Source organism: Cherax quadricarinatus, chromosome 44, assembly GCF_038502225.1.
Source record: "Cherax quadricarinatus isolate ZL_2023a chromosome 44, ASM3850222v1, whole genome shotgun sequence".
Taxonomy (NCBI): Eukaryota; Metazoa; Arthropoda; class Malacostraca; order Decapoda; family Parastacidae; genus Cherax; species Cherax quadricarinatus.
The window spans coordinates 23,693,803-23,706,253 of record NC_091335.1 but is presented as its reverse complement, the minus strand read 5'-3'; the positions used below and the strand labels follow the sequence as shown (position 1 = coordinate 23,706,253).

The 12,451-nt window shown below is 42.4% G+C and overlaps 1 protein-coding gene across 3 annotated transcripts in view; it reads left to right on the top strand.

Annotated features, from left to right (window-relative positions):
• Positions 1-12,451, top strand: part of LOC128697408 (2-acylglycerol O-acyltransferase 1) — a 126,793-nt gene that overhangs the window by 60,493 nt on the left and 53,849 nt on the right. The window lies entirely within an intron of this gene.

Below are 12,451 nucleotides of genomic sequence, written 5' to 3'. Positions count from 1 at the left end.
ATTCCTGGTCGACTTTTTTTTTTTTTCATCGCTGTCGCGTTTGGGGAAACCCGTGTTCGTACGACTGCACATCGACAACACGAGCTACCCATATCGCAGGGAGGCGCCCACACCTCCCTTTGAAACTTGCCAGGTCCCATTGACAGTTAAATGCCTTTTTATTGATTATATCATAAATTAGAGAGCTCATAGAATTCATTTTAGGCATGTTTTTCAGCTCTTAGGGGCTCTCACCTTGCCAGAAAGGTAAGTAGGTAGGTGCGTGTGTGTGTGTGTGTGTGTGTGTGCGTGCGTGCGATCGCGCGCACACATTAACACACTATGGAACTTAACACCTTTCATCCAGGCTGAGGGACTGAACACTTCAAAATCTTCTTTTCCAGTGATTTTCTATATATTAATCGCCTCTATTTTTAACTGAATGAGTAAATTAATAAACAACTCACAAAGTGTAAAGGGACTAAAAATAGACCCCTAGTTGTCTTCACTTGATAACACTGTCTGCGAATCTTAGTTTCCTGCTTCAGAGAAGAAAAAGGCATTTCACTTGATGGTTTTTGAGCTGCTGAAAAAGAAAAAAACTATAACAATTATGCATTTTTTAAACAATTATGCATTGTGGCTCAGAGGCGTCGCTAGAGTTGATGTCACCCGGGGGCGGAATCTTTGGTGTCACCCGGGGCAGCATCTTTGGTGTCACCCCCATGAAATTCAAGGGCGGGGGGATGGGGGGGTAAACTCCAGTTACGTCACTACTGCATGACCAGTTACGTCACTACTGTATGACCAGTTACGTCACTACTGCATGACCAGTTACGTCACTACTGTATGACCAGTTACGTCACTACTGCATGACCAGTTACGTCACTACTGCATGACCAGTTACGTCACTACTGCATGACCAGTGACTAATGTTTAACAATGAGAACGTTTAAGGGCCATAAACTGAACAGGAGAATACTTCTCAACTTTATTAATGATAAAATAAATAATCGTAGTAATACTGAGGAAACATAAACTCAAATACCAATTTGAGTACAGCCAACAGATCCTACATTTATTCATCCTCAACAATGCCAAAACTAAAAAACAAAAAACTTGAAATATAAAGAAAAACATTGCAATATAGAAACTTGTCATGATTGTGACTAGACCTACCTGGACTTCATTACCTTTGTAAATTGTGAATTCATTACCTCTGTAACTTGCTCAGCTATCAAAACTTTGGAGTCCAGTCCCTGGACCAATTATGTACCTCTGTAATTTTTTGACTACCGCCCACAGGATGGGTATGGGGTGCATAATAAACATATTAAACTAACTAATCATAGAAACACTAGTTCCGATATGACCTTGAGTACAGGTAACATCACAGTAAATCTGATCATACATTTCCTTGCCTTCAGTTATGCAAAATCATCTATCAAATGATCAAAATCAACGAAGGATTCTTCTCTTATGTTCGTGCAGCACAGTTTTGTGCATTAATGTCACCTTCTTTAGAGGCTCTATGGTGTCACCCTCTAAATGGTGTCACCCGGGGCGCCCCGCCCTCCTCTTACGACGCCTCTGTTGTGGCTGTAGGAAACTGTATATATGGTATTGTGAGCTTCAGTAAGAACCTTTCTGTTGTACAGTTAATTTACCCTCCTTCCAGGTCTAAGATAACAGCCACCGGCCTGGGTTCGTATCTTTGTAAATAGAGCCAATTTGCAATTTTAAGCATGATTTCCGTATTCAGAGACCCAGTGGAATATTTTTTCAAGACGCTCCCGGTCACCTGGGTTGTGGTGCCTATTTTGTTTTGCGTGCGGCTAGCACCAATAGCCTGTTTGATCAGGTCATCAACCAGGAGGCCTGGTCTGGGACTGGACCCATTATGTACCTCTGAAATGTTTTGGTTACCGTTCACAGGATAGGCAGTGGGCTGCACCGTAAGTTACACTTTATTTAGGCCTCATACATAACTTGAAAATTTTGCAATGGTTTTATATATCGAAATATGTAACCTTGCATAACACAGTGCGGACAAACACCAGGCCCGTGGCCTGGTAGCAAAAGCTTTCGCTTCACACGGTGAGGATCCGGATTCGATTCCCAGCGAGGGTTGAAACATTGAGCGTGTTTCCTTACACAGGTTGTCTGTGTGTCTATGGTGTGGGTCGCATCCTGGGACAAAATTGACCTAATAGAATGTCATTGGTGGCCTGGTGGCTAAAGTTCCCGCTTCACACACGGAGGGCCCGGGTTCGATTCCCGGCGAGTGGAAACATTTCGATACGTTTCCTTACACCTGTTGTCCTGTTCACCTAGCAGCAAACAGGTACCTGGGTGTTAGTCGACTGGTGTGGGTCGCATCCTGGGGGACAAGATTAAGGACCCCAATGGAAATAAGTTAGACAGTCCTCGATGACGCACTGACTTTCTTGGGCTATCCTGGGTGGCTAACCCTCCGGGGTTAAAAATCCGAACGAAATCTTATCTTATTGATGTCAGCTAGCCATGTACATGTACTTGTAGAAATAAAGATATATTATTGTCATTATTATATTGGCATACTTTTATATACTATGGTTGCAATAATTGTATATAATAGAATGCAAGATAATATATTTAGTAACTAAAAGTGTGTAAGCACCTCTTAAAGAAAGAAGAGACATTTGCTGTGTATTATTTACCAAGGACTCGTTTTGGTCTTCCTATTAATTCTGTTTCCCTTGTGTGGGTGTGGGGGGGGTACTCACCTATTTGTACTCGCCTATTTGTGGTTGCAGGGGTCGATTCATAGCTCCTGGCCCCGCCTCTTCACTGATTGCTACTAGGTCCTCTCTCTTCCTGCCCCATGAGCTTTATCATACCTCGCCTTAAAACTATGTATGGTTCCCGCCTCCACTACTTCACTTTCTAGGCTATTCCATGGCCTGACTACTCTATGACTGAAGAAATACTTTCTAACATCCCTTTGATTCATCTGAGTCTTCAACTTCCAATTGTGACCTCTTGTGTCTGTGTCCATTCTCTGGAACATCCCGTCTTTGTCCACCTTGTCTATTCCGCGCAGTATTTTATATGTCGTTATCATGTCTCCCCTGACCCTCCTGTCCTCCAGTGTCGTCAGGCGGATTTCCCTCGACCTTTCTTCGTAGGACAATCCCCGTAGCTCTGGGACTAGTCTTGTTGCAAACCTTTGCACCTTCTCTAATTTCTTGACGTGCTTGACTAGGTGTGGATTCCAAACTAGTGCTGCATACTCCAGTATGGGCCTGACGTAAATGGTATACAGAGTCTTGAACGAATCCTTGCTGAGGTATCGGAACGCTATCCGTAGGTTTGCCAGGCGCCCGTATGCTGCAGCAGTTATCTGATTGATGTGCGCCTCAGGAGATATGCTCGGTGTTATACTCACCCCCAGATCTTTTTCCTTGAGTGAAGTTTGCAGTCTTTGGCCATCTAAACTATATTGTGTCTGCGGTCTTCTTTGCCCTTCCCCAATCTTCATGACTTTGCATTTGGCAGGGTTAAACTCAAGAAGCCACTTATTGGACCAGGCTTGTAGCCTGTCCAGGTCTCTTTGTAGTCCTGCCTGATCCTCATCCGATTTGATTCTTCTCATTAACTTCACATTATCTGCAAACAAGGACACTTCTGAGTCTATCCCTTCCGTTATGTCGTTCACATATACCAAGAACAGCACAGGTCCTAGGACTGACCCCTGTGGAACCCCGCTTGTCACAGGCGCCCACTCTGACACCTCGTCACGTACCATGACTGTTGTTGCCTCCCTGTCAGGTATTCTCTAATCCATTGCAGTGCCTTTCCTGTTATGTGTGCCTGATCCTCTAGCTTTTGCAGTAACCTCTTGTGAGGAACTGTGTCGAAGGCCTTCTTGCAGTCCAAAAAAATGCAGTCGATCCACCCCTCTCTCTCTTGTCTTACTTCTGTCACCTTGTCATAAAATTCTAGTAGGTTTGTGACACAGGATTTTCCTTCCCTGAAACCGTGCTGGTTGTCAATTATACACTTGTTTCTTTCCAGGTGCTCCACCACTCTCCTCCTGATGATCTTCTCCATGACCTTGCATACTATACACGTTAGTGATACAGGTCTGTAGTTTAGTGCCTCATGTTTGTCTCCCTTTTTAAAAATTGGGACTACATTTGCCATCTTCCATACCTCGGGGAGTTGCCCAGTTTCAAATGATGTGTTGAAGATCTTTGTTAATGGTACACACAATATCTCTGCTCCCTCTTTAAGGACCCATGGAGAGATGTTGTCTGGTCCCACCGCCTTTGAGGTGTCAAGTTCGCACAGCAGCTTCTTCACCTCCTCCTTGGTTATATGTATTTCATCCAGCACTTGCTGGTGCCCCCCTCCCCTGTTCTGATTTCCTGGAGTCCTACTGATTTCCACTGTAAATACTTCTTTAAATCTCGTGTTGAGCTCCTGACATACCTCCCGGTCGTTTCTTGTGAATTCCCCATCACCCTTCCTCAGTTTGATTACCTGGTCCTTGACTGTTGTTTTCCTCCTGATGTGGCTGTACAACAGCTTCGGGTCAGTCTTGACTTTTGATGCTATGTCATTTTCATATTGTCGCTGAGCCTCCCTTCTTATCTGTGCATATTCGTTTCTGGCTCTTCGGCTAATCTCTTTATTTTCTTGAGTTCTCTGTCTTCTGTACCTTTTCCATTCTCTAGTACACCTAGTTTTTGCCTCCCTACACCTTTGGGTGAACCAAGGACTCGTTCTGTTCTTCCCATTATTACTGTTTCCCTTGGGAACAAACCTCTCCTCTGCCTCCTTGCATTTTGTTGCCACATAGTCCATCATTTCTTGTACTGGTTTTCCTGTCAGTTCCCTCTCCCACTGAATGTCTTGAAGGAAGTTCCTCATGCCTGGGTAGTTCCCCCTTTTGTAGTTTGGTTTTTCCCACCCTATTCCTGCTACTCTCTCCACTTGGAGCTCAACTATGTAGTCGAAGCACAGAACCACATGATCACTAGCTCCCAGGGGCCTTTCATACATGATTTCCTCGATGTCCGAACAACTCAAGGTGAATACAAGGTCCAGTCTAGCTGGTTCATCCTCTCCTCTCTCTCTCTGGTAGTGTGTCTAACATGTTGATACATGAGGTTTTCCAGTACCACATCCATCATCTTGGCTCTCCATGTTTCGGGACCCCCATGGGGCTCCAGATTTTCCCAGTCAATCTCCTTGTGATTGAAATCACCCATAACTAGTAACTTTGCTCCCCCCATGTGTGCTCTCCTGGCCACCTCGGCTAGTGTGTCGACCATTGCTCTGTTGCTCTCATCGTATTCTTCTCTTGGCCTCCTGCAGTTCTGTGGTGGGTTGTGTGTGTGTGGGGGGGGGGTGCGTCCTTGTGTGTATGCATATATTTGTACGCTCGTGTGCATATGTCCGTGCGTGCGCCCTCGTGTGTGTATGTGTGCGCGCGCACTAGTGTGTGTGTATGACCCACTTAATATTTGTATTTATAACTCATTACAGTTGTGACCAGGTGTGGACGTATCAGTGGTTCATTACTTTGTAATTTGTTCATGACTGTAACCATGTATAGGAGTGAGGCTGATTTATTACCTCTGTAACTTGCCATGATTGTGACCAGATCTACCTGGAGTTCATTACCTTTGTAACTAGTTCAGGTATCATAGCTTTGGGGTCCAGTCACTGGACCCATTATGTACCTTTGTAATCTTTTGACTACCACCCACAGGATGGGTATGGGGTGCATAATAAAGATATTAAACTTATGATTCTCAATCTACAAATGCTGTAGTTAGCCAATATTTATCAAAAGAAAATGAAGCACTATATTATAGAAAATAGAAAACGAATGTTTTTATTTTAGTTTTAAGGAGAAACAATACTATCTAGAATGCAAGTAAGCTTAAGATAAGATAAGATAAAATTTCGTTCGGATTTTTAACCCCGGAGGGTTAGCCACCCAGGATAACCCAAGAAAGTCAGTGCGTCATAGAGGACTGTCTAACTTATTTCCATTGGGGTCCTCAATCTTGTCCCCCAGGATGCGACCCACACCAGTCGACTAAGACCCAGGTACCTATTTGCTGCTAGGTGAACAGGACAACAGGTGTAAGAAAACGTGTCGAAATGTTTCCATCCGCCGGGAATCGAACCCGGGCCCTCCGTGTGTGAAGCGGGAGCTTTAGCCACCAGGCTTGTACATGTATTAAGAATTGAGAGTACGCGTATTATATGCACATGAAATGCGTACACACACAAAGGGAGAGAGAGGACCCAGTAGCAACCGGTGAAGAGGCGGGGCCAGGAGCTAGGACTCGACCCCTGCAACCTCAACAACTAGGCGAGTGTGATGAATGGTTTGAAAAACCGACAAGTTGAAGATTGAGACACTTATGCAGCATATGGGAATCTTTATTCAGGAAACGTTTCGCCACACAGTGGCTTCATCAGTCCAATACAAAGAGGAAGGCGTAAGGAAAGGAGGAGTATGAGGTAATCAGTCCCTCAGCCTGGAGTCGATGTGTTCAGTCCATCAATCTTGTAAAATGTACAGCATAAGGCCGTAGACGTGGCTTATATACTGTAGTGAGGTGACTTGAAGCAGACGGAGGCGGGATCATAGTGGTATCATCCACTAGTCGAAGTAGGTCTTTGTCCAAAGGTTGAACAAGCGTTGAAGAATTCTTTGTAAGAAGATCCCATGATGCTGCAGTGTCTGACAGTTGTGATGAATGGTTTGAAAAACCGACAAGTTGAAGATTGAGACACTTATGCAGCATATGGGAATCTTTATTCAGGAAACGTTTCGCCACACAGTGGCTTCATCAGTCCAATACAAAGAGGAAGGCGTAAGGAAAGGATCCCGCCTCCGTCTGCTTCAAGTCACCTCACTACAGTATATAAGCCACGTCTACGGCCTTATGCTGTACATTTTACAAGATTGATGGACTGAACACATCGACTCCAGGCTGAGGGACTGATTACCTCATACTCCTCCTTTCCTTACGCCTTCCTCTTTGTATTGGACTGATGAAGCCACTGTGTGGCGAAACGTTTCCTGAATAAAGATTCCCATATGCTGCATAAGTGTCTCAATCTTCAACTAGGTGAGTACCGTGAAGAGGCGGAACCAGGCTCTGCAAATCGACCCCTGTAACCATATAAACATATAGAGGGCACTGCAAGCACATAGAGCGCACACTATATACCTGTGTGTGTAATATAGTAGTAGGTTGGTAAACAGCAACCGCCCAGGGAGGTACTACCGTCCTGCCAAGTGAGTGTAAAACGAAAGCCTGTAATTGTTTTACATGATGGTAGGATTGCTGGTGTCCTTTTTTCTGTTTCATAAACATGCAAGATTTCAGGTACGTCTTGCTACTTTTACTTACACTTAGGTCACACTACACATACATGTACAAGCATATATATATACATACCCCTCTGGGTTTTCTTTTTTCTTTCTAGTTCTTGTTCTTGTTTATTTCCTCTTATCTCCATGGGGAAGTGGAACAGAATTCTTCCTCAGTAAGCCATGCGTGTTGTAAGAGGCGACTAAAATGCCAGGAGCAAGGGGCTAGTAACCCCTTCTCCTGTATATATTACTAAATGTAAAAGGAGAAACTTTTGTTTTTTCTTTTGGGCCACCCTGCCTCGGTGGGATACGGCAGGTGTGTTGAAAGAAAAGATATATATATATATATATATATATATATATATATATATATATATATATATATATATATATATATATATATATATATATATACACGCATGCACATACAACAGGCCTAGTGTCTAATCGACATGTGCCTTGGACCAAATGGTAACACACTTGACTATATCCTCATTGTCCTACTACCAGCTCAGGCTGACAGATTTCTTCAACGTTTATGAACCCATCCTGCCTGATGGAATATGACAAAGAAACTTAGCTAGCTTTTGTTACCACAGTGTAACTATCATATAGAATAGGGAGCAGCACATTCCAGGTATACACAGTATTTGCTTAAAAGAGAAATGAACTTGTTACATTTTTTGTAACACGTTTAGTATAATTGTATTGAATACAAAGATGGTGTACATTAGTGTCTAATTAAGAGACAAACACTAGAGAGCCTAAATACAAGTAAGTCATAGACTTTCTTTTGTTATTCTAATCATTGTCACCGTGACTGGCTATCAGTGTGAGTGTCTAACAGAGCTGGAGAACCTGTGTGGTGTACAGACAGTATGTAGACCGACAGGTACGCAGTTCAAGACCCTTATTGGGACAATGTTTCGTTATAAGTGACCTGAAGAAGTTCCTCGTGGCGACGTTGCTTGTGTATTAAACTGTGCATGTCTTTATCTGTCTACAATAATTGTTTATTGTTACTGATTTTCACACATTGAGTTACTTAGCCGTTTTAACTTTCAAGGTTTAAATAATATTACAAGGACCCTCAATGGAAATAAGTAACTTTTGGGGGGGGGGGGTGAAGGGTGTTGGGCAATTTACAGTGTGATAATTGTACTTGTGTGTATCCGTACCTAAATAAACTTACATACTTACCATTGCATAGATGTATATTTGTAAAATCGCATTTAGTGATCCTGAATAAAGTTCACTGTATTTTAGGACATCCCAGGTATTGCTTTACGGGCGTCAAGGAGGGGCTCTTGACAGGGATGGATCCAGGAATTGTTCAGGGGAAGGGAAGGGCCATCCTTGCCATCTGGAGGGTGGCCCAGGGGTCGCCACCTGGAGGGTGGTGCAGGGGTCGCCACCTGGAGGGTGGTCCAGGGGTCGCCACCTAGAGGGTGGTCCAGGGGTCGCCACCTGGAGGGTGGTCCAGGGGTCGCCACCTGGAGGGTGGTCCAGGGGTCGCCACCTGGAGGGTGGCCCAGGGGTCGCCACCTGGAGGGTGGTCCAGGGGTCGCCACCTGGAGGGTGGTCCAGGGGTCGCCACCTGGAGGGTGGTCCAGGGGTCGCCACCTGGAGGGTGGTCCAGGGGTCACTACCCGCGCGGCCCGGTCCATCACCAGGCTTCGAAAAGTGATGTATTCTGGTGGTTTTAAATTTCTAGAAACGTTCATTTTCATATTACTGACCAAACAAATTAATTGGTAATAACAATCAGTACAAATCAAAAAGATTTTTGTTAGAAAAAAAAAATCTGAGTGAGCCATGGCGGTCATGGCCTTTCCCTTGATCCACCCCTGGCTCTCAGTGGACCTATCCTATCGTATGACCCCTAGTAGGTTTAGCGCTTCTTTTTTATAATAATATCTTATCGAATCCAAAGGTGAGATTGTCACCAATGGAAATAAAAGGGCCCCGATGGAAATAAACGACCCCAATGGAAATAAGTCACTCTGACTTGTTTGGGTTATCCCAGGTTCTCTACACATCTGCTGCTGTGTATGATAATCTATGTAAATGTATTTGTGTATACCTGAATAAACTTACTTTTACATTCCCCTGAAGAAGCCTACTGAGCAGGCGGAATGCTAGAACAATGAACGTGAGTGAGTATATTCAGGTGCACATAAATAGTTACATAAATTACCATACATAGCAGCATATGTGAAACGCATGACTCAGGAAATAGTAATGACACCGTGGTATGGTTTTTTATTTATTTATTTTTTTATTATAAATTTGTGCACACATACAGAGGTACAAAAAAATACAGATAAGAGCAGTATGCCAAAGCCACTTATACTATGCATAGCATTACGGGCTGGCTTAAAATTAACTTAAGATTAACTAAGCAATGATGAAGTCAGTGATAAAACATTAATGTAAACAGATTACTATAAAGCACAAGTGAGTATTACAAAGACAGGTCATATGAAGGATTCTGTTAGGTAGTGTATTTAAAAAATAATAAAGTTAGATTGGGTTTTAGGTTTAACATTTATGTGATATAATTGTGAGAAACATTTAAGATATACAATTTATAAGGTTCAGTTATTCAGTATTTATTTGGTTTTGGGTGAGTAAGTGATCTTTGAGTAGAGACTTGAATTTATAAACAGGTAGTGTTTCTTTTATATTTACAGGTAATGAATTCCAGATTTTAGGGCCTTTTATGTGCATTGAGTTTTTGCATAGTGTGAGATGAACACGAGGAACATCAAAGAGTGATCTGTGCCTTGTGTTATGGTCATGTGTTCTGTTGAGGTTGGCAAGGAGATGTTTGAGGGGAGGGTTAATATCAGAGTTAAGTGTTCTATGTATGTAATAGGTGCAGTAATAAGTATGGATGTTTTGTATGGTGAGTAGGTTTAGTGTATTGAATATTGGTGGAGTGTGCTGCCTGTAGTGAGAATTTGTTATCATTCTAACTGCAGCCTTTTGTTGGGTAATTAGTGGTCTGAGATGGTTAACTGTTGTTGAGCCCCATGCACAAATTCCATAGGTGAGATAGGGGTAAATAAGAGAGTGATATAGGGCCAGGAGGGCTGACTGTGGAACATAGTACCGTATCTTCGATAGTATGCCTACAGTCTTGGAAATTTTCTTAGAAATTTGTTGTATATGTGTATGAAATTTGAGTCTATTATCAAGGTGGATTCCTAAGAATTTTCCCTCTGTTAGCTTTGTGATAGGTGATCCGTTTATCATTATGTTAAGAGGGACATCTGTAGCTCTGTTACCAAACTGAATGAAGTAGGTTTTGTCAATGTTTAGTGTAAGTTTGTTAGTCCTCATCCAGGTAGATATTTTCTGTAATTCGGTATTTACAGTATTGGCTAGTGTGACTGGGCTCGGGTGAGAGAAGACGTATGTAGTGTCATCTGCAAATAGTGTGGGTTTGAGTAATTGCGAAGCATTTGGAAGGTCATTTATGTATAGGAGAAAGAGAAGAGGGCCAAGGACACTTCCCTGTGGGACACCAACTGTAATTGGTTGCGCAGAAGAGTTTGCCCCATTTGCGTACACATATTGGCTTCTGTTGCTGAGGTATGACTTGAGGTAATTGAGGGAGTGCCCTCTTATACCATAGTGTGACAATTTTACGTGGAGCAAGTCATGGTCAACTGTATCAAAAGCTTTACGTAAGTCAATGAAGATCCCCAGTGGGACTTCTTTTTTTTCTATTGCAGTGTATATATGTTCTAGCATGTGTATAATAGCATCATTAGTATTTTTATTAGGCCTGAATCCAAATTGGCAGGGGTTGAGTATGTTTTGGGAGATAAGGTAGGAGTAGATTCGTTTGTGAATTAGTTTTTCAAAGATTTTTGAGAGAGGGTGTAAGTTGGATATTGGCCTATAGTTATTCAACTCTGTTTGGTCTCCTCCTTTGTGGATCGGGGTGACCCTTGCTATTTTGAGTACTGTAGGGAAGGTGGAGGATTCAATGGATTTGTTAAAGAGTGTTGCAATGATTGGAGATAGCACTTGTGACACTTTTTTATATATAAAGGGTGGTAAGGTACTTAAATCTCCTGCCTTGTTTTTTAGTGCATTGATAATAAGGGAGACTTCGTATGGGTTAGTCGGAGCTAGGAACAGTGTGTTCGGGTAGTTGCCGGTGAGGTAGTTATTTGGTGGGGTATCTGAGCTTGGGATTTTATGGGCAAGGTTTTGTCCTATAGTGGAGAAGAAATCATTGAGTCTGTTTGCTGTTTCTGTTGGTGGGAGTTGGGGTTCATCTGATTTTGCTAATTTTATTTCGCTATTTCGTGATATCTTTTTTGTTCCCAGAATTTCAGATAGTGTTTTCCAGGTCTTTTTTATATCACCTCGTAAGTTGGATAATCTGTTCTCATAATACAATTTTTTTGCCCTTCTTATCAGGCTGGTTAGGATTGACGAGTAACGTTTTGTTTGGTCTCTGGTTATGTGACCCATTCTGTACTGTTAGCATATGTGTAAATTACCTTGGATAACTCAAAATAAAAGTCATTGATTAGTAAGTATATTCGGGTATACACAAATACAGTTATGCTGCTATGTATGATAATCTATATATGTGTAAACACCTAGGATAACCCAAAAAAGTCACCGAGTGACTTGTTTCCATTTTGGTCCTTTATTTCCATTCCAGTTGCACACATCTTATCATCTATTTGACGGTATTGTTTATCAGTAATATAATCATACCCTCATCACCTGATTCAAGTCTCCCCTTCCCTCCCAGCTCACCCTGAAAGATTTCATTGCTACTTTTTTTTTTTTTTCATAGTTCTTCCTCTATGACCTATACTCCATCGAGCGTGATGTGTGTAGCGTCAACGTCTTGCTCTAACCTTCAACAATGGTTCGTGAAGGTGAAAGTAGTTTCACGATGTATAAATTCAGTTTGTAGGAATAATTTGTCATCACCGTATGCCTGTAATAAAATTGCGCATAATATGATTGAAGTTAAATATCGGGTTTGTGAAAGCGATAAATCTAATTTAACGTCTGGCAGGAGTGTTCGTTTACTTTTTTGTAAGCCAGTTTATT